Source organism: Nuphar pumila, chromosome 17 (assembly GCF_984573655.1).
Source record: "Nuphar pumila chromosome 17, dmNupPumi1.hap1.1, whole genome shotgun sequence".
Classification (NCBI taxonomy): Eukaryota; Viridiplantae; Streptophyta; class Magnoliopsida; order Nymphaeales; family Nymphaeaceae; genus Nuphar; species Nuphar pumila.
The window spans coordinates 19,366,286-19,390,261 of record NC_143265.1 but is presented as its reverse complement, the minus strand read 5'-3'; positions in this window follow the sequence as shown (position 1 = coordinate 19,390,261).

Sequence of the window (23,976 nt, the reverse complement as noted above, 5' to 3'; positions counted from 1 at the left end):
AAGCGACACGTGTCAATCTCCAGCTTCCTTTAGAAAAAGTAGAATACACATGTCACTCCCTGCTTTCCTCAGAAAAAGCAAGTGACACATGTCACCCTCTGCTCTTCTCAGAAAAAGCAAGGGACACATGTCTCTCTCTGCTTTCTTCAGAAAAAGCAAGTGACACATGTCACCTTCTGCCTCCTTCAGAGAAAGCTAGAATTCAAATATTCAAACTCCAGGCTAGGTGGCGCAAATCCTGAACTTCACCTTTTCTATTTTGTGTGAGATGGTGCCATGTGTCCCTTTCCCTCCTTTTCCTCCCTCTTGCCACATGGCATTGTAGGAGCCACCCTGAGGTGGTGCCACATGTCCATCCTCCATTCCTCCAGAGCCAACCTCCATTTGAAATTCAAATTCTCCTCTGAGGTGGCGCCATCTGAAGAACCTTCTCCAGCAAGCTGACACTTGTCAAGTATGAAACCATCCTGGACTGCCACATGTCCAGATCTCCTTTCATCAGAAAAAGTAGAATTCAAACTCCTCGGAGGTGGCACCTTCTGAGCCCACTGCTCTGTTCTTCTGACATGTGTCAAACACTTTTGAGGTGACGCCAATCCAGAGCCTCACTTGGCTTCCTCTCTTTTATTTAATATATTTTTTTAATAAAAATAGCCCCATGAGGTGGCGCCATCTGAGGGCTCCCTGCAAAAGCCAAATTCGAATTTCAAACCCCTAGATAGCACCCCCTGAGATGGCGCCACATGGAGGGCTCAGATTGAGCCTGTTTGAAATTCATTTTTTTTCAGAAAATCTATAAAAACAAGGCTCCATGCCCAGCATAGGGAGACCATTTTTTTTTAGAGAGACCATCTTTTGAGAACTCTTGTTGGACTTGAAAATTCGACCTAGCCTTCTTGAGAATCCGATTTTTGCACTTTGGAATTCACGCCCCCTTTGGCTCAGTGAAGAAGGTACAGTGGGTCGATCTTGGTGAATCATCCGAAGCCCGGATCAGAGGACGAACGAAGCTCGTAGCATCCGTCTCTTTCAAGAGCTTCAACGCTGCCTAACGAAGCAAGGTGCACCTCTTTTCTTCTTGATTTGATTTCATAATTCGATTCGGGAGTTGTTTGAAGAAAGAGCTCATCCGAGAGATGCATTGAGTTATTCTCATGAAACGGCATATATAAAAATACATGATTATGCTTCCTTGATGATTTTTAGCATTCATGCATTTAGCTAGATTTAATTTGCATTTTATTTCATTAATTTAGCACGTTTCATGAATTAATTAGGATTAATTTAACATTTATTTCAATTCTGTTCATTTTCAGTAGTTCCCTGTTTTTGTCAGTCAGTCCACACATCATTTTATGCATTTATTTTTTATTAAAAATCCCCAAAAAAATTACGGAATGCGCCCTTAGGTGTCCCTAGAATTGTGCCAAAAATTCGAAAGCATTTGAATTTGTTTACTGCGGTAAACATTCAAAAGAGCAGGTCGGGTTTTGTTACCCGGGATGCGTTTTGAAAATCATTTGCCGATTTGTAAAATCGAGATCTCCCTCATGGGAGATCCGATTTTCGATCCGAAAGATGTTATGAACTCGGAAGAATGTCTAGTTTTTAACTTGATTTGTTCAGATTTTTTTGAGTTTTTTTATTATGAAAAAAATCCGAGAGCTCGGGACACATGTCAGATCCTGATTTGGGCCTCTGAGACTTTGGATCGACTTAGGTTGATGGGTTCTCTTTGTGTGTTACTCCAAATCCAAAACTGTAAAAAGTGAAAGTTATGTCCAAGGTGTCTTCTGTTTGCATCGGAAAGCTTGTGATTTTTAGAACATCTGTAATACCTGTTTCGGATTTTTCTTGTCAGTCTTCTGTTTGGTCACATTTGTCTGTTCTGTCAATTTAGGAGTAAAAAGTTATATTTTTATCCGTGTTTCTGTTGGTCAAATGCAGAAGTAACAAACATAAAATTTGTTCATAAAGATGTCTTGAGTAGCTTTGTTAATTATCAAAAATTGTCATAGCTGTTTTCTATTTTTGTAGTAATTTATATCAGATTAAGGTGATTTTTACCTCTGTCAGAACTAAATCCCTGTTACCGAACTCACCATGGCTCAAATTCCGAAGCTGTAAAAACCAAAAATGTTCAATTTCGGGTCCTTTAGAAGTCTGCAAAATATCAGAAGTTTTCATGGTGTAATTCTTGCATTATCATGTTAAGCAGTGCATTTGGTTCGGATCCATAGGCAAAATCCACCATTTTAGGACTTTCTTTAAATTTTAGCATTTAAATCATATCATTTCGTGATTTTTAGCATTCTAGGCTATTTATCAGAATAAGTAGATGCTTCATATCGAATTTGGTGCAATTTGGAATCCATTTGAGGTTCGGATCAGACATAATATCAAAACAGGGTCCCGAAGGACCCAGATCCAAGCGAAAAACAAGCGAAATTCGTTATTTTTGATAAATTGCAAAATATCAAATTCTGATTTCACAGTCCTAATGTGTTTAGCAGCAGGTCATCATGCCTCATACCGCATTTTGTCATCATTTGATTCAATTTGAATTTCGAAATCTCAATTTTACCAAGTTTTCCTTCAAAAAACCCTGATTTTAAAGGTGTAACTTTATAATTAGGGGTATTTTGGTCATTTTGAACCTAATTCCGAATTTCAACCTATTTTCCACTGAATTTCTTGCATTTTCATCATTTCAAATATCAAGGAAGCATGAGAATAGGGTTTATATCCATTTAAATCCAATAATTTCACAATATTATTGGAAAATCTTAGAAAAACCCACATATTTGAGCTAACCTTATTTCAAGTTTGGCAGGGACATTCAAAAGAAGGAGCTGAAGTCCGCAATTTCATTTTATTTCATTTATTTAGTGATGTAATAATGTAAATTTTGGAATAAGATATTTAATTTCCTGCTTAGACTAGGATGCATATCATATAGTTTGAATTTATGCAATATCCTGCTTATATGATTCATGCATTTTATTCCAAAAGCACTATGGATGTTCACGAATGGCACGTGCACCAACTCTTAGGGAGTTGATGGACTCGGTGGAATCCATATTTACGGCCCTAGTCGGAATATGGACGAGACCCAGATCCATCATCTTTTTACTAGTCACATTGAGCCTACACTCTTAGGCTATCTTAAAATGCACGTCACATTTCCAATGTTTTCAAAGCATTGTGCGTTAAATCAATCAAACTCTGAACATATTCATGGCTACAGTCAGGATATGCGAAGGATTTATTTTGACTTAATACACATTTTTCAAACAAATTTCTTAGAAAAGCTTTCAAAGTGCATTCATTCACTCATATCATTTGCATCATGAAATCATTGGTTTTCTCGTGATTTTCCCAAGAAAGTTTCATTCTCAAGAAAATCGATTTCTCAAGAAACTCTGAGTATTTTCCAAAATCGGTTTTCCCAAAGTCAAGTTTTCACAGCTTTCCATGAAAACCAGTCTCTCAAGAAACTTCTAAGTTGGATTTCCAAAATCAAAGCTTTCCCTCGATTTTCCCTAAAAAATGTTATTTTCTTAAGATTTCCAAAGGAAGTTTCCAATTTTCCTCAAAGATCAAACTCAATTTCCAAGTGTTTCAAGGCCAAGATTCTCAGGATTTCAGTTTCCCAAGTTTCAATTCTCTCTCTCCAAAGAATTTTCCAATGAATTTCAATCATTTTCCAAAGAAAGCTTTCAAAACTTGAAGCTTTTCCTGACAAGCATTTTTCCTTCAACTATTCATCTTTTCTCAAGAATTTCTTGCCATTTTCTCAGGATTTCCATCATTTTCCTAAGAAAATTCTCAAAATCTAAGTTTTTCTGAGAAGTGTTTCCCTTTTCAAATGTTCACCTTTTTCTTAAGAATCACTTCTATTTTCCCAGGATTTTCAAACCATTCGTGATTTTTCTACATCTTTATGAACTTTCTCGTGATTTCAAAAACCCTTTTTCATCTGAGTTTCCTGAGAAATTGACTTTCATCTTTTTCCTGAGAGATTCTTTTCAACTCCAAATATTTTCCAAGCATACATCATGTTTTCCCAAGCTGCATTTTCCAAAATCTCATAGCACATGCCTGAATTCTCTGTGCATATAGGATAGAACATAATTTCGATAATTTAATTAAGTCAAGCACAATTTTGGTTCTTGGTTCAATTACCCCTGTTAAAGGCGGCAGGAACGGTCGAACCTCGTACCGACAGGTCGAGCCCCATCCCATGGATTTTGCCGCAAATTTTCAAAATGGAGGTGAGTATTTCAAAACATTTCCAAAATTCGGTCGAACCTCTTTCTCTCTTCCGCAAGGAAGGGAGGACGAAAAAAAAAATTTCGCGACGATAACAGGTTTGGCGACCGTGATGGGACCTATCCTCGTTTGGTCAAAATTGTGCTTGATTTAGTTCAATTATCAAAATTATGTTCACAAAATGTCAGCTCTTTACTTTTGCTATCATATGAACCTAGGAGCCTAGATTCTGACCTAGCTGACATTGATTGCATATAGCTTAGGCATGGTTTGGTAGGACTATATTGAGGAGAAATTTTCATGCTCACATAGACTTAGGTCTAAATACAACTCTCCTCAATTTAGGATCTGAATTCAAACAATGTATGCTTCTTCAAAGATTTTCAAAAGTCTATCTCTCTAGGATTTAGAGCCCTCTATTTCTTGCATGTGATCATTTTTCAAAATCTCCATTACCTATTATTATCCGGTCTTCACGTTGCTGGGCTCTCTTCCAGAACCCTAGTTCGGGACAGAGCCTCACAACTGGGCCAACTATTTGGGTTAACACCCCCCTACCACGTACCGCGGGCCACATTCCGAAGTATATCGGTAGGTGCTCAAGGATGTTGGAAAACCTTACCTTAGAACCGGAGTTGAAATTCTATGCCACGTACCTCGGATTTCGATTCGGGTATATCGGCATAACTTGATTGGACAAAGATGATCTGAACCTAGAGTTAGGATTAGGGTCCTACAACTGTTTTCAAAATGATGCATTTAGAGTCAGCCTTCTAGGGAGTGTTGTATGTGCATAAATGTTTGTGCAGGATGTGATTGTTTGCACTTTACCTTTCTTTCTCTCATATTTTTCTCAAAATATATTTTTTTTTTCAAATATCCATATTTCTCACCTTTCCTTTATTTTCTCAAACCCTGGATGATTTTTCCCAAATATCCAATTTCTTTCAAAACTCCAGGTGATTTTCTATTCTCCTGTTCTACTGGATCTCGAATTTTCAGCTACATTTTCATCCTGCCTGCAATTTTTCAAAATCATAGGTTTTCTCTCATTGGATTTTCAATTCTTTTGTCTATTTGCAAAAAATTCTTCACCTTATTTTTCTCGTGTATACCTTGATTATTGCGGTGGAAATTGTCTACCCACTTGCCTTCTCCTTATTCTAAATCCGTTTGCGGATTGTTTTTTCAAGAGATATCTCTTTCCTTCAAAATGGTGTTTTTCCTCGTGGTTGACGACCTCGCCTAGGTAACAAGGCACATTTTCCGTTGTTATTTCTCTTACAAAGAATGACAACACAATTGTCGTAATTTCAGCGACGACTCCATCCCTAGCAATGGGATATTTGATGATGCTTGAAATGCACATCATGTAAACAAGTTTTTCATGCATTTTGTATCAAGTTTAAGGTTTTAAACCCATGATTAGATGTGTTTTGATAGTAAGGGGCTATGGTTCGAATTTCAGAAAAATCGGAGTTAAAATGAGAGAGTTATGGCTATTTCAGTGTTTGGGCACATATTTCGAGGTGGATCGGATCCATATCCGACCCAATTAGGTCAATTGGACCTTGGATCAACTCTTAGAAAGCCCAAAACCCAACCCACACGCCTATCCATATCCATTTCAAAAAGTTTTTCTGAAAACCCCCCAGAAAGAGGCTCCTAGAAAATATATTTTTTATAACAGTGTTTTTACAATTTCCAAAAAGTATAAATATACTTTTTAGAAAAGCCCTAGGCGTCTTTGGCTGTGTTTGGACGCCCCCTACAGTGACTCTACAGCAGCAGCTCCTTCCTCTCCATCTCCCCCACGTGTTGGCCATTGAAGACCGATCTATGCTTGATTTTCAAGCATAGTTTCGAGCTCTCTTTTGTTTCTTTTCATTTCTTTCTTGTTCCTTGCTGTAGTATTCACCATTTTTCTGTATTTTTGCAGGTGTAGCAGAGGTGGAGACCATTAACCTTGGGCGGGAGTGCGCAACACACCACCAAGGTGAGCCGGCCCTACCTCCATCCGGCTTTCTACACCCTCCGATCGAGAATCGGCTCACATTCCATCGTCGGTGGATCTCCAACGTGTAGCAGCTGCAAAAGTTATCGATTTTGGTGAAGTACAGCATTCTCGAACTGTATAGGACGTCCATCTCCAGCCACGGTCTGCTCTTCTTCATCCCCCCGGTCGTCGGATCTTCCAAAAGGTAGGTCCTCTTCTTCCTTCTCTTCTAGATAAAACCGAATTGGGTGTTGGTTTTCTTTTTATTTTATTTTCTGTGTGTTTCTTATTTTTCTTTTTGTTTCACCCTTAGATTAGATTTCGTGCATAGGCCAGCACGTTAGATTAGGTTTATGTGTTTGTTTGATTCATTGAAATCGATTTTTTTTAGATTTTTCATTCTTTTCATTAAAATCGGCTAGATCTTCATCTAGCCGATTCTTCAAATTTCTCATAGGCGTTCTTGGGGCTGTTTTACAGAAAATCCAATAAAAAAAAGTATTCATTTTGATTTACCTTATTCGGTTTGTGTGTGGGTTGCATTTGATTTTTATTTAAAAACAAAATCCAAAAATCGGCTAGATTTAGTCTAGCCGATTCTTGATTTTCACAAAAAAAAAAGTTAATTTTTTGTTTTGATATTTTTGTTTCGTCCAGCATGTGTATTGTGTTGTTTTGCTGAAAATATCATTAGAAAATTTCATTTTAGTTCATTTTATTCGTGGGTTGTGCTTGTGTCTTGTTTTGATTTTATTTTTGAAAAAGAAAAAAAAAATCGGCTAGAGATATTCTAGCCGATCTTTGTATTTTTGTTAAATGTATGTGTTGATGTTGGTAAACCATGTAGTTTGCTGTGTTTTTGGGTGTTAACAACAGTATACGGTCGTGTTAGTTCATTTCATTCATTTAGGATAGTTCTAAATAATCGTTTTTAGCATTTTGTGTTTTTGGTGTTTTGGATCTATTGAAAAACAAAAATTACAAAAGTCGAATTTTCAATTCTTTATGTTCTTAATAAATTCCAGCATAGGGCTGTTCATGTTTACATTTGTGGAGTTAGGAGTTCTTTTCATTATATTTTAAATTAGTTTTATTAAAATAGTGGGTCCTTAGTAAGTCATTTTTTTTCTTTTAGTTCAAGTTTTTATTCTTTTTATTTTTATTTTTTTTTATTATTAGTCTTCTTCTTCCCCAAGGAGGGGCGGCAGCCATTAGAGCTCCCCTTGAGCTCTTGGTCGATTTTTTTTAGTAAGTTTTAATTACAATTAGGTAGGTGTAATTAGGTTGTCTAGGTTCAATGTATTAGGGTTTAGTGTCTTAGCCGTTTTTAGGGGTTATTTAAGTTAAGTTTTGGGGTTTAGGTTAGTATTTAATCCTAGGAAATCGTTTTGCTATTTAAGTTCTTTTATTTCCTAGATAGAGTTAATGCTATTAGTTTAGAAAGTAGTCCCTATTGTAGTTGGCGATTTTGGAAGAAGGAAGCTCTTCAAAAGTCGTGTGAATCATTTAAGGAAAATTTGAATTTTGAATGGGTATTAAAGAAGGAGTTACTCCTTAACTTTGGAAAGTATTTTTGGCATTAACCAAACATTCCAATCTAGACTCCACGATTTCCATAGAGCATTAAAAGCACTTTAATTCCATCTTGAAAAGCAAAAATCATGGATTTCTAGATTGGCCTTTTCACTTTTCCAAAAGGAGCTTTAAAAGCAATTAAGGATTGTAACCCCCTCTTTAAATGGGGCGATTTTTGAGAATCCAAAGCATTTCAAAATTTGGAATTTGGTAATTATTATATTCCTTTTCCAACCTTCTCCATTAAAATCGTGAACTTTGGATTAATTGTAGCTTAATTAGGAGGTTACTACTTTAGTCTAGACCTAACCTAGTCAAACCGAGCCTAGGTCTAGTCAACCCCTAGTCTACACCCCCTTTGAGTCTAGTCAAAACCTAGCCTAGCCTAAGTCAAAGCCTAAACCACACCTAGGTCGAGTCTAAGACCAAAGCCCAACCTTAGTCAAGCTTAATGGAGTCAACCCTAACCTAAGTTAGGTCAACCTAGTCTACCTAACCTATCTAAGTCAAACCTAGTTGATTCAAACTTAGTTCAAGCCTACCTAAACCCAACCAACCCTAGTTGACTAGGTCAACCCTAAACCGAGTCCAAGACCTAGACCTAGCCCTAGTCCTAACTCGAGTCAAACCCTAACCAAGCTTACCCTAAGGTAAGTCAAAACCAATCCAAGCTCGAGTCCACCTTAGCCAAACCCAACCCAACCCAACCTTAGCTAGACCTAGCCGAGTCCACCTAAGTCAACCGAACCTATTTGACTAAGTTAACTCAAAACCAAACCCAATCCTAAGTCAACCGAACCCACCTTAGCTAAACCTAAACCGAGTCCACATTAGTCCGAGTTGAGTCAACCTTAGCTCGAGCCTATCTCTCTCAACCTAGTCAAAACCGAGCCTACCTAATCCAATCCGAGTTCATCCAAACCCAATCCTAACCTACTCAAGTCAAAACCGAGCCTAGTTGAGTTAACCGAGTGAACCCTAACCCTAGCCTTTGCTCTTTAGTGAAGTAAGTTCCTTTAGTATTATTTCTTTTGATTTCTATACTAATTAGTTTATTTATCTAATTTTGTTTTAGTGTAGAAGTGTGTGTACGTATATCGTATTTGTTTAGTATGTGTGAAATGTGTTTTGTGATGGTTTGAATGATCGTTAGATATTAGTTAACTTAGTAGTTAGATTGCATTTTATTGTTTAGCATAGTTGCATTTACATTGTTAGTTAACTTAGTTATAGTCATAATTTGCGTATCGTGCTTTGTTCGTCGTGCATTTAGCGTATTCATAATAGTCATCTGCATATACACTGTTATACAGTGTCATTTAGATTGCATTAGGTGTAATTTGCATTTGATAGTGTTTAAAAAGGTTCATAAAGTGAATAGTGCACTCAAATAAAAACCAGATTTTTGTCCTGTCTCACTAGCAGTATTTTCTGTGCAAAAACTCTGTGTTTTCTAAAAAATTTTATTCTATTCACTAGATTGACGTGTTATTTGACTACAGACCAAATTTCAGCTCATTCGAAGTTGATTTGGTCTGATTTTTAAGCGTTTTGCGAAAACCGCTTTTTCTGGATTTCAAATTACAGGACTGTCGATATCCTGATTTTTTCCAGATTTGAAACGCTTATATCTGGAGTTCCAGATACTGTTTTTCAATTATGTAAAAACTGTCAGATTGCTTAATCTGTCAGTTGCATAACAGAACAAATTTCGGGAAAATCGGACCTCGTTTGCCTTGTCAAACAGTGGTTTTCCGATAACCTGTCAGAATGCTATTTTACACTAGTTAGGGGCAGTTTCGTAATTTTCTTAGTTTCGGCAATTTAGACTTGTTTTCAGTAGTTTCTGCATTTTAGGAGTTGCATAATCATCATACAGCATTAGTAGAATTAATTTGGTGAATTTTAGAATTAATTTAGTATTTTATTTGAGTTTTGTTTGATAAATAGCATTTGTTTTATTATTTTCGTAAAAGTAGAATTAGTTTTAGTTATTGTTTGTCTTATTAGAATAGAATACTAACTTTGTATTTTTCTGTATTTTTAGGTTATAAAGAATATTTAGTTTCCAGGGTTATTTTCCAAGTGTGAGGAGCTAATAATTAGCGAAAAAGACGGAAATACCCCTGGTGTGGAGCAGAAGACTGAGTGCTTGTTTATTTTCATTTCAGTGATTAATTGTAGTTGTATTGACTTTATAATTGTAGATTGACATTTGACATTAATAAATTAAATTTTCTAGAATTTTAGTGATTAATTCCTGTTCCCTGAGGATTCGACCCGTACTTACCACTTTGTGGAAAGTCGGTTTTTATATTTTTGGTTGATGATTTTCCAAAGCTTTATTGAAAAAAAATTTGTTTTAAAAAAAAAAGATCATTTCAAAATATCAACCAAATTTTTGCGCCGTTGCCGGGGAACGGCGAATTAATTACTTTATTTCTTAGAGTTTGATTTATTAAATTGTTTTAGTTAGTTAATTAGTTATTTTTTTTTTTAGTTAGTAGGATTAGTAAGTGAATATAGGATTAACATAGTTAGTAAATATAGGATTCACGTTCTGTTCTTTCTAGGATTCACTTGAAATTCATTCTGCAAGGAGCGATTAGACAGGTGGGTTTTAGAAAAACTTAGTTTGTGATTTCCTGTATTTATCTTTTCAGTACTTTAGAGTAGTTTAATTTGTTATTTCATTTACTTAGTTAGATCATTCTGACATAATTAGTTTTGTATATTTGTTTAGTAGTTATTTATTTTGTGTTATTTATATTTAGTACATGTGTTAGTTAATTTATTTTTTAGATTTAGGTCGTTTTGCTTACATCTGGTCTTAGTACCAGTGTATGCAGGGTCGACAAGGTCTAGAAACCCCATTACACCCATTTGTTGACAACCCAGAGAGAATTTTACATTCTCATCGAAGTTCGGCAACAATGGCTGACATGGATCCTCCACCTCCACCCCCAGTTCTTTCACGCCCTCTGCGGGAATACTTCATTCCCACAGACTATGTTCAGGCATCCTGCATTCGGAGACCCGATGTAGGAGCGCCACATTATGAGATTAAGGCCAACATTATTCAGATGCTTCCATCCTTTTATGGCCTTAGTCATGAGGATCCCTACCGACATTTAGATGAATTCCTCGAAATCTGTTCTACTGTTAAGATACAGAATTTCGATGATGATGCTTTAAGGTTGACTCTATTCCCCTTTTCATTGAAGGACAAAGCCAAGTATTGGCTAAAGTCCTTAGATTCTGTAGAAATAGAGTCATGGGATCAATTGCAACAGGAGTTTCTTCGGAAATATTTTCCCATTGGTCGTACGAACCAATATCGTAGAGCCATCACTAGCTTTTCAGAGCTAGATAGTGAGCGCTTTCATGAGACCTGGGAGAGAATGAAGGATCTCCTCAGGAAATGTCCCCATCATCAGGTGCCGAAATGGCAACTGGTGCAGAGCTTCTACGATGGATTGTCTGACAAGAATCGTCAGATGATCGACTCTTCATGTGGAGGGACATTCATGCTGAAGAGCGAGGACGAAGCATGGAGGCTATTTGATACATTGGCTGAGAATTCACTCCACCATGCTTCGAGCTCTCATTCTGATAGAGCCACACCCAACATTCAGAAGAAAGCTGGTGTTCTTGAAGTTGGTCCATCTACTGCACTACAGTGCAAGGTAGACATGATTGCTCAGAAGCTGGACCAGCTTCTCTCAGGACCATCCACTACACAGCAGATGTGTACTCTTTGTGCCAGTCCGGCACACGAGATCACTGAGTTCCCTTCGGCAGCTCAGTACCCTGAATTTGTTCAAGAACAAGTTTAGGCAGCTCAGGGTTACGTCAGACCGCCAAATAACCCATTTTCATCGACATATAATCCGGGTTGGCGTAACCATCCCAATTTTTCATGGAAGAATCCACAGTCTTCCATGCAGATGCCTACTTCCTCTCAGCCAGTTCAGCAGCCATCTTTTACTCAGTCATTTCAAAGATCGAACTATTCTCAGTCTTCTTCTTCTTTTGTCACTCCCCCGATTCAGCAGGAGTCTGCCCCGCAGACATCTTTTGAGGAGAGACTTCTCCAGGCATTCCAAGAGGTGAAAACCTCTAATCAGAACGCTTTCGAGAAGTGTAGCCAGATTTTGAGTTCGCATACGCAGTCCATTGCGAAGTTAGAATCGCAAATGGGACAGTTAGCTGAGGCTATTAGTAGGAGACCCGAGGGTACATTGCCGAGTCAAGCTGTCATGAACCCGAAGGGCAAGGACCAGATGACTGGAGGCCTATTTCATACTGAGACACAGCAGCAGGCCAAATCGGTTATGGCCCTGAGGAGTGGACGTGAGTATCACGTTGAGAGCAGAGAGCGAGAGAGTAGAGAGAGGATAGAGGAGCCAGAGACCATTGTTTCACCTACGTCGGCTTAGCCATCATCCCCATCCCCATCATCTTTATCTTCATCCTCAGAGAAGAAGAAGGATAGGAGTGAGCCTTCTCACAAAGAGGAGGAGCCAACAGAATATATTCCCCCACCACCCTATCCCAAAGCATTAGAGTCTCCTGGTTATAGAGGGAAGCAAGGTGCGAAGATCCAAGACATGCTTGACATCTTCAAGCATGTGCAGTTCAGCCTACCTTTGCTCGATGCGATTCAGCAGGTGCCGGCATATGCCAAATTCCTGAAGGAACTATGTACGCAGAAGCGTAAATCTAGAGAGAGAGTTCCTAACAGGGTCCATTTGACTGAGCAGGTGAGTTCAGTACTTCAGCATCAGACACCACCAAAGCTCAAGGACCCTGGAGCCCCTATCATTGCGTGTACCATAGGGAATATCCGGATAGAACGTGCATTGCTCGATCTTGGAGCAAGCGTGAACATTTTGCCCGGATATTTCTTCGATTCTTTTGGGCTAGGAGAGATGAGATCGACTCCGATTACACTGCAGCTGGCAGATCGTTCTGTCAAGGTACCGAGAGGTGTCTTGGAGGATGTGTTAGTTAAGGTGGATGACTTTTATTTTCTAGTCGATTTCATTATTCTTGATATGGAAGGAGTAGATAGCCAGCACCAGACTCCGATTATTTTAGGCAGACCATTCTTGGCGACTGCCAATGCGTGCATCAACTGTAGGACCGGAGCCATGGATCTCTCATTCGGCAATCGAAAAGTCAAGCTGGATATTTTCAATGCCGCGATGGGTCCAGCAGGAGACATGGACTGCTTTCATGTAGACATTGCACAGGAGTTAGTGGAGGAGCAGCCCGAGTTGTACATTACTAAGGATTCTTTAGATTTGTACCATATAGAGAAGAATAGCGGTGTAGATAGTGTAGATGTGTCTAGAGTGTCGTCAGAGAGACCACCTTGGGGAGCTGTCAGGGAGCCTCTTCCACCGCTTGCGGAGACCCCCGCCAAGTCTTCGATCGAGTCACCTCCGAAACTTGAGCTGAAACCCTTACCAGATTCACTCAAGTATGCATACCTCGGAGATGAGGAGACTCTGCCTGTGATCATCTCGTCTTTGCTCACTGAGGAGCAGGAACAAAGATTGCTGACTATTCTTCGAGAGCACAAGGCAACGATTGGCTGGGGAGTTGCTGATCTGAAGGGGATTGATCCTTCATTCTGCATGCATAGGATCCATTGTGATGAGGAAGTCAAGCCATTTAGGGATATGCAGAGAAGGCTAAATCCCAACATGAAGGAAGTGGTGAAGAAAGAGGTGGTGAAGTGGTTGGATGCCGGAATCATTTACCCTATTTCTGATAGCCAGTGGGTCAGTCCGATTCAGGTTGTGCCGAAGAAGTCAGGACTCACTGTGGTTGAGAACGAGAAGGGTGAGAGAATTCCGATGAGGACCACTACAGGATGGCGAGTCTGCATCGATTATAGGAAACTGAATGTGGCAACTAGGAAAGATCATTTCCCATTGCCATTCATTGATCAGATCTTAGAGAACTCGCAAGGCAGAGCTACTACTGCTTTCTAGACGGATATTCAGGATACAATCAGGTAGCTGTCCATCCTGACGACCAAGAGAAGACCACGTTTACATGTCCTTATGGCACCTTCGCGTTTAGACGTATGCCGTTTGGGCTCTGTAATGCCTCAGCTACTTTTCAGAGGTGCATGCTTGCTATCTTCTCGGACATGATTGATGATGTGATGGAAGTTTTTATGGATGACTTTTCAGTGTATGGCTCTTCTTTTGAAGATTGCCTCCAAAAACTTGCTCGAGTACTGAGTAGGTGTGCGGAGACCAATCTCGTCCTGAGTTGGGAAAAGAGCCATTTTATGGTCCAGGAGGGGATTGTGCTAGGACATATTGTGTCCAAGCGTGGTATTGAGGTTGACAGAGCGAAGGTGGAATCCATTTCCCGTTTGACTCCACCCACCTCTGTGAGGCAGATTCGATCATTTTTAGGGCATGCGGGTTTTTACAGGCGGTTCATAAAAGATTTCAGCAAAATCTCTCGACCGCTTTGCACGTTATTGGAGAAAGACCAGCCCTTTCTTTTCGGTGAGGATTATATGAAGGCCTTTGAGATTCTCAAAGAGGCCTTGATTACTGCACCTATTTTGAGACCTCCAGATTGGACTCTCCCATTTGAGATTATGTGCGATGCATCTGATTATGCTATGGGGGCCATTTTAGGACAACACATTGATAGGAAGCCCTATGTGATCTACTATGCGAGTAGAACTCTGTCTGATGCTCAGATGAATTATACTATGACAGAGAAGGAGCTACTTGCGGTAGTTTTTGCATTGGATAAATTCAGGTCCTATTTACTCGGTTCGAAGGTGGTTGTCTATTCTGACCATTCTGCATTGAAATATTTGTTGAATAAGAAAGACACCAAACCGAGATTGATTCGTTGGGTCCTACTACTACAGGAGTTTGATCTCGAGATTCGAGATAAGAAGGGAAGCGAGAATGTAGTAGCAGACCATCTTTCCAGACTGATCGTGAAGACCACGCAGGATCAGAGGCCGATCAGTGATTCTTTCCCCGACGAGCAGATCATGTCAATCAGTACATCGCAATTACCCTGGTTTGCAGATATTGTGAACTATCTGGTTTCGAGGCAGATACCTGAGCATTGGAACAAGAATGAGCGTGAGAGATTCCTATCTCAGGTAAGGCACTATTATTGGGATGAACCAGAGTTGTTCAAATACTGTGCTGACCAGATCATTAGGAGATGTGTTCCGGAGGAGGAGTACCAGTCCATTTTGAAGTTTTCCCATTCATTAGCCTGTGGAGGGCATTTTAGTAGTAGGAAGACCGCTGCAAAAGTTTTACAGTCAGGATTTTATTGGCCCACACTCCACAGGGATGCTCATGAGTTCTGTAGGCGATGCCTGCGATGTCAGCAGATTGGGAACATGTCCAAGAGGGACATGATGCCCTTGCTTCCGATTTTGATAGTCGAGATTTTTGATGTTTGGGGCATTGATTTTATGGGACCATTTCCGCCTTCCTTCGGAAATTTATACATTCTGGTGGCGGTTGATTATGTGTCCAAGTGGGTCGAGGCTGTGGCAACCAAGACCAACGATCACAAAGTAGTGCTTAAGTTCATTAAGCACAACATTTTCATTCGTTTTGGGGTGCCACGTGCGATGATTAGCGATGGTGGCAAGCATTTTAGGAATATACAGATAGCTTCTCTGTTGAGAAGATATTCTGTCAATCATAGATTCACCACTTCATATCATCCGCAGACTAGTGGACAGGTTGAAGTGTCCAATAGGGAGATTAAGCGAATTTTAGAAAAGACAGTTCGTCCGGACCGCAAGGATTGGTCCCAGCGCTTAGATGATGCACTTTGGGCATATAGAACTGCATTTAAGACTCCCATTGGCATGTCCCCGTATCGCCTTGTATTCGGGAAAGCATGCCATCTTCCTGTCGAGCTAGAGCATAGAGCGTACTGGACTATCAAGGAATTGAATTTTGATCTCACCCAGGCTGGCAAAGAGAGAGCACTGCAGCTCTCAGAATTAGAGGAACTCAGGAATGATGCATATGAGAATGCCAAATTATACAAAGCTCGCACAAAAGCATTTCATGATAAGCATATTGCCAGAAAAGTGTTTGAGCCAGAGCAGAAAGTGTGGCTATACAATTCTCGTTTACATTTATTCCCAGGGAAGTTAAGATCGAGATGGACAGGTCCGTACATTGTGAAAGAAGTATTTCCCCATGGAGCAGTGACATTATTCGATCCTATGACCCAAGGTACATTCAAGGTAAATGGGCAAAGATTGAAGCCCTTCATTTCAGATGCCTTGCAGGATGGTGAGTGTGAGATAGTGCATCTCACAAAGGCATGAGGATTCGACCAGAGGGATGTATCATATGTACATTATTTCTTTTTCATTTTAGAGTTTTTATTTATTTAGTATTTCATTTCACATGTGCTAATTTGTGTTTTGATGTATGCAGGATGAACTTAACATTTAGTGTATCAATTACCAGGTACAGAGAAGAGCTTTCAAAGAATTCAAGGATCAGATGAAAATCAACTTCAGAAGCTCAGAGCAAATCAGGTTGTATCTATCCTTTCTCCCATATTTTTTTTAGGTCTTTTAGTGTGCATTTGCATTACATTTTTATTCATTTTGTATGCCACTAGGGACAGTGTCATTCAAGCATGGGGGGGTGGTTTAGATGCATGCACACAAAAATGTCAAATTTTTTTTTTGTATGACTGGTAATCAAAGTAGGCATTTGAGAACAAAGTGTAGCATATATGATTGTTTTTGGCATAATCTAACAGTTTATAAATTTTTAAGCCCCATAAAAATTTTATTTTCTGAACTGAGTCAAATAGAGTAGTTATGCATGAGAAAATTCAAAGAAAAGATAGTATTTGATTGTTAGAAAATTTTGAATCACTTTAGTATAAGTATGCACAGTATGTTTTCTGAAAGAAATAAGCAATGGAAAGATGTGTTTGAAAAAAGAGTTTAAAAGAATAGAGCTACGTTTAGTTGTTGATGTCTTCGTGAATCCTAGTAGTGGAACTCAGACACAAGATGAAGTGTTTGAGTATCTTAACGAAAAGGATAACGAAGGAGATCATCTTCTTGTCTAAGTCGATATCTGTGGCCTTTGTAGTTCGAGTAAGTAGAATCTGAAGGGTGTTTTACACCTGGTGCCCCAAAGCCAGCTGGTTTGAGAGTCACCGGTTCGAAAGCTTGTTACATGGACTGCATAGAAAGCCTAAGAGATAGAGACATTGCACATGACGAGAGGAAGACTATACGTAAACTATTAGAATAGAAGGTCTAGTGACTCGAGCAATTAAGTCCGAGGGATACTCTGTATCTAGTGCCCAAAGGTCGGCCGACTTGGGAGTCACTGACCCAAAGCTCGCTACACGGGTCACGAAAACTGACTATTCGAAATAGTGCTCACATGAGAAGAATGCGCAAGAGATTAAAAGTTGAAAAAAAAAAAAGTGCTGAATGAGAAAATTTTCATTGCTTAGACATATATGTGTATTACTGTGCAGAAAATATACAAGTGAGAATAAATGAGTAAAACATGAGAATACTTGACTTTCAGAGAAAAATCATGAACTAGCTACAATATTCGAAAAGTGAAGAAAAAGAATTTTTACTGTGGTGGCATGAGATTTTTAAACTTGTTTTAAGAATGTCAATTACATGAAATATTTATTACAACTGCATTCTTAAGAGCCTAATATTTTTGAAAAATCATCCTCGCACTTCATTGATGTTTGTGGGTAGCATCTCTGCAAACCCTCACGAGACCTTACTCGTCCACTAGTGTAAGCTAGGGGTTTAAAGGGCTTGTTGCATATGCTAAATGCAACCGTGATTCCTACGAAAGTGAGTTAGTATTATGCATTCATGCTTAGCATTTCTTGTCTTTGTTGCATATCATAATTAGGGTTTGTTAAGGGACTAACAAACATTCAAGCATGGGGGTATTTGATGATGCATGAAATGCACATCACGTAAACAAGTTTTTCATGCATTTTGTATCAAGTTTAAGGTTTTAAACCCATGATTAGATGTGTTTTGATAGTAAGGGGCTATGGTTCGAATTTCAGAAAAATCGGAGTTAAAATGAGAGAGTTCTGGCTATTTCAGTGTTTGGGCACGGATTTCAAGGTGGATCGGATCCATATCCGACCCAATTAGGTCAATTGGACCTTGGATCAACTCTTAGAAAGCCCAAAACCCAACCCACACGCCTATCCATATCCATTTCAAAAAGTTTTTCTGAAAATCCCCCAGAAAGAGGCGCCTAGAAAATATATTTTTTATAACAGTGTTTTTGCAAATTCCAAAAAGTATAAATATACTTTTTAGAGAAGCCCTAGGCGTCTTTGGCTGTGTTTGGACGCCCCCTACAGTGACTCTACAGCAGCAGCTCCTTCCTCTCCATCTCCCCCACGTGTTGGCCATTGAAGATCGATCTATGCTTGATTTTCAAGCATAGTTTCGAGCTCTCTTTTGTTTCTTTTCATTTCTTTCTTGTTCCTTGCTGTAGTATTCACCATTTTTCTGTATTTTTGCAGGTGTAGCAGAGGTGGAGACCATTAACCTTGGGCGGGAGTGCGCAACACACCACCAATGTGAGCCGGCCCTACCTCCATCCGGCTTTCTACACCCTCCGATCGAGAATCGGCTCACATTTCATCGTCGGTGGATCTCCAACGTGTAACAGCTGCAAAAGGTACCGATTTTGGTGAAGTACAGCATTCTCGAACTGTATAGGACGTCCATCTCCAGCCACGATCCGCTCTTCTTCATCCCCCCGGTCGTCGGATCTTCCAAAAGGTAGGTCTTCTTCTTCCTTCTCTTCTAGATAAAACCGAATTGGGTGTTGGTTTTCTTTTTATTTTATTTTCTGTGTGTTTCTTATTTTTCTTTTTGTTTCACCCTTAGATTAGATTTCGTGCATACGCCAGCACGTTAGATTAGGTTTATGTGTTTGTTTGATTCATTGAAATCAATTTTTTTTAGATTTTTCATTCTTTTCATTAAAATCGGCTAGATTTTCATCTAGCCGATTCTTCAAATTTCTCATAGGCGTTCTTGGGGCTGTTTTACAGAAAATCCAATAAAAAAAAGTATTCATTTTGATTTACCTTATTCGGTTTGTGTGTGGGTTGCATTTGATTTTTATTTAAAAACAAAATCCAAAAATCGGCTAGATTTATTCTAGCCGATTCTTGATTTTCACAAAAAAAAAAATTAATTTTTTGTTTTGATATTTTTGTTTCGTCCAGCATGTGTATTGTGTTGTTTTGCTGAAAATATCATTAGAAAATTTCATTTTAGTTCATTTTATTCGTGGGTTGTGCTTGTGTCTTGTTTTGATTTTATTTTTGAAAAAGAAAAAAAAAATCGGCTAGAGATATTTTAGCCGATCTTTGTATTTTTGTTAAATGTATGTGTTGATGTTGGTAAACCGTGTAGTTTGCTGTGTGTTTTTGGGTGTTAACAACAGTATACGGTCGTGTTAGTTCATTTCATTCATTTAGGATAGTTCTAAATAATCGTTTTTAGCATTTTGTGTTTTTGGTGTTTTGGATCTATTGAAAAACAAAAATTACAAAAGTCGAATTTTCAATTCTTTATGTTCTTAATAAATTCCAGCATAGGGCTGTTCATGTTTACATTTGTGGAGTTAGGAGTTCTTTTCATTATATTTTAAATTAGTTTTATTAAAATAGTGGGTCCTTAGTAAGTCGTTTTTTTTCTTTTAGTTCAAGTTTTTATTCTTTTTATTTTTAAATTTTTTTATTATTAGTCTTCTTCTTCCCCAAGGAGGGGCGGCAGCCATTAGAGCTCCCCTTGAGCTCTTGGTCGATTTTTTTTAGTAAGTTTTAATTACAATTAGGTAGGTGTAATTAGGTTGTCTAGGTTCAATGTATTAGGGTTTAGTGTCTTAGCCGTTTTTAGGGGTAATTTAAGTTAAGTTTTGGGGTTTAGGTTAGTATTTAATCCTAGGAAATCGTTTTGCTATTTAAGTTCTTTTATTTCCTAGATAGAGTTAATGCTATTAGTTTAGAAAGTAGTCCCTATTGTAGTTGGCGATTTTGGAAGAAGGAAGCTCTTCAAAAGTCGTGTGAATCATTTAAGGAAAATTTGAATTTTGAATGGGTATTAAAGAAGGAGTTACTTCTTAACTTTGGAAAGTGTTTTTGGCATTAACCAAACATTCCAATCTAGACTCCACGATTTCCATAGAGCATTAAAAGCACTTTAATTCCATCTTGAAAAGCAAAAATCATGGATTTCTAGATTGGCCTTTTCACTTTTCCAAAAGGAGCTTTAAAAGCAATTAAGGATTGTAACCCCCTCTTTAAATGGGGCGATTTTTGAGAATCCAAAGCATTTCAAAATTTGAAATTTGGTAATTATTACATTCCTTTCCCAACCTTCTCCATTAAAATCATGAACTTTGGATTAATTGTAGCTTAATTAGGAGGTTACTACTTTAGTCTAGACCTAACCTAGTCAAACCGAGCCTAGGTCGAGTCAACCCCTAGTCTACACCCCCTTTGAGTCTAGTCAAAACCTAGCCTAGCCTAAGTCAAAGCCTAAACCACACCTAGGTCGAGTCTAAGACCAAAGCCCAACCTTAGTCAAGCTTAATGGAGTCAACCCTAACCTAAGTTAGGTCAACCTAGTCTACCTAACCTATCTAAGTCAAACCTAGTTGATTCAAACTTAGTTCAAGCCTACCTAAACCCAACCAACCCTAGTTGACTAGGTCAACCCTAAACCGAGTCCAAGACCTAGACCTAGCACTAGTCCTAACTCGAGTCAAACCCTAACCAAGCTTACCCTAAGGTAAGTCAAAACCAATCCAAGCTCGAGTCCACCTTAGCCAAACCCAACCCAACCCAACCTTAGCTAGACCTAGCCGAGTCCACCTAAGTCAACCGAACCTATTTGACTAAGTTAACTCAGAACCAAACCCAATCCTAAGTCAACCGAACCCACCTTAGCTAAACCTAAACCGAGTCCACATTAGTCCGAGTCGAGTCAACCTTAGCTCGAGCCTATCTCTCTCAACCTAGTCAAAACCGAGCCTACCTAATCCAATCCGAGTTCATCCAAACCCAATCCTAACCTACTCAAGTCAAAACCGAGCCTAGTTGAGTTAACCGAGTGAACCCTAACCCTAGCCTTTGCTCTTTAGTGAAGTAAGTTCATTTAGTATTATTTCTTTTGATTTCTATACTAATTAGTTTATTTTTGTTTTAGTGTAGAAGTGTGTGTACGTATATCGTATTTGTTTAGTATGTGTGAAATGTGTTTTGTGATGGTTTGAATGATCGTTAGATATTAGTTAACTTAGTAGTTAGATTGCATTTTATTGTTTAGCATAGTTGCATTTACATTATTAGTTAACTTAGTTATAGTCATAATTTGCGTATCGTGCTTTGTTCGTCGTGCATTTAGCGTATTCGTAATAGTCATCTGTATATACACTGTTATACAGTGTCATTTAGATTGCATTAGGTGTAATTTGCATTTGATAGTGTTTAAATAGGTTCATAAAGTGAATAGTGCACTCAAATAAAAACCAGATTTTTGTCCTGTCGCACCAGCAGTATTTTCTGTGCAAAAACTCTGTGTTTTCTAAAAAAATTTATTCTATTCACTAGATTGACGTGTTATTTGACTTCAGACCAAATTTCAGCTCATTCGGAGTTGATTTGGTCTAATTTTTAAGCGTTTTGCGAAAACCGCTTTTTCTGGATTTCAAATTACAGGACTGTCGATATCCTGATTTTTCCCAGATTTGAAACGCTTATATCTGGAGTTTCAATACTGTTTTTCAATTCTGTAAAAACTGTCAGATTATCTAATCTGTCAGTTGCATAACAGAACAAATTTCGGGAAAATTGGACCTTGTTTGCCCTGTCAAACAGCGGTTTTCCGATAACCTGTCAGAATGCTATTTTACACTAGTTAGGGGCAGTTTCGTAATTTTCTTAGTTTCGGCAATTTAGACTTGTTTTCAGTAGTTTCTGCATTTTAGGAGTTGCATAATCATCATACAGCATTAGTAGAATTAATTTGGTGAATTTTAGAATTAATTTAGTATTTTATTTGAGTTTTGTTTGATAAATAGCATTTGTTTTATTATTTTCGTAAAAGTAGAATTAGTTTTAGTTATTGTTTGTCTTATTAGAATAGAATACTAACTTTGTATTTTTCTGTATTTTTAGGTTATAAAGAATATTTAGTTTCCAGGGTTATTTTCCAAGTGTGTGGAGCTAATAATTAGCGAAAAAGACGGAAATACCCCTGGTGTGGAGCAGAAGACTGAGTGCTTGTTTATTTTCATTTCAGTGATTAATTGTAGTTGTGTTAACTTTATAATTGTAGATTGACATTTGACATTAATAAATTAAATTTTCTAGAATTTTAGTGATTAATTCCTGTTCCCTGAGGATTCGACCCGTACTTACCACTTTGTGGAATGTCGGTTTTTATATTTTTGGTTGATGATTTTCCAAAGCTTTATTGAAAAAAAAATTGTTTTAAAAAAAAAATATCATTTCAAAATATCAACCAATATTCTTCCAATTGTCTACCATATCGTCAATAATCATTTTCCTCCCAATTCAAAATTCCCTCAGAGTCTAATCAAGACTTCATCCTGCAAAGAGCATCCATATCATTTGATGGTTCGAACAAGGTCAGGAAGAAGAACCACATCACCACAGTACTCCTCAGCCTCAGAAGAAGAGATGGACTCCCCGCGATCCGAGAGGAGTCAAGAGCAGCAGCAAGGGGAGGATGGCATAGACCCGCAGATGTATGCCACGTTCTAGAAAATGATGACCAAAATGATGAGTGAACAGGCTGAGACCAATGCAGAGAAGAACCCATTCAGAGAGAAGTTCCATGGGCACAAGGATAAGAAGACTTCCAAGAAGCAAGTTCAGCCAGAAGAAATTTCAGATGAATCAGAATCATAGGAAGACACCGATGAAGAATATGAAGTGCCTCCAGCATTTCAGAAACATAGCCGAGAACGAAGGAGGAGTCACAAATCAAAAGGTCAAGTTGCAGAAAAGCTTTTGCAGACACAGTTCAAGGAAATGGCCCGAGTTGTCAAGGATCTGCAAGCCCGCGACAAGGGCAAGAAAGTCTTCACCAGCGAGGATTTTTATGATGGCTTAGAAGGAGATGCAGATCTAGAGAACCTTCCCCGTAAATTCATCAAGTTCGATGGTTCCGGCGACCCGAAAGCCCATCTCGCCATGTTGTTCGCCGAATGCTCCAAATTCAAGAGAGACAATAGGGCCCTATTTCTTTGTTTTCCTCGTAGCCTAGAAGGCACTGCCGCCAAGTGGTACTCCGAGCATATCAATCCAATGGAGCTGCGAGAATTCGATAAGGTGGTTAATCTATTTATCGAGCGATTTTTGTTCAATGCTGAAGCGCTACCAACGTTAAATCACCTCTGTAATCTGAAGCAGGGAGATAGTGAAAAAGCCAGAGACTTCATTCGCAGATGGAGAGAGACCTGCAACAAAATGAAGGACCCAATATCAGAAGGACACGCATTGTCGGTCATCCTGAATAATTTCTCCCAACCTTTGAGAGGCCTGATCTCTACCTCCCCAGCACGATCTTTTATTGAATTGATAGAACGAGCTGAATGGCTCGAGATGGGAATAGAAAATGGAGTATATGAGAGCCTCACACTCTCAAAGAGCAATTCAGATATCAAGAAGAAGTCAAACTTCACTTTCTCCGTGAATGCCCCTAGCAACAACAATGGCAAAAGCAAAAGGGGTGGCAGAAAGAACCACACCGGCGGGTCAGGGAGTCTAAATTCCAGCAAAGATGATCATACAGGACAAGAAAACAGAATCAACAAGCAGAATGACAGCTCTCCCGCGAGCATCCAACTAGAATTAAGGCCCCAGGGGAGGCCAAAGCATGATGGTTGGGGATACGACCGCAATTTTACTCCCTTAGAACAACCGCTCGAGCAAGTTCTGGAATATATGATCGCCAAAGAGATGGTTAGACTCTCCAAGATAGCAGATCCTTCTGTAACCATGGGAAGGTTTAAAGATCAGTTCTGCAAGTTTCATCAGAC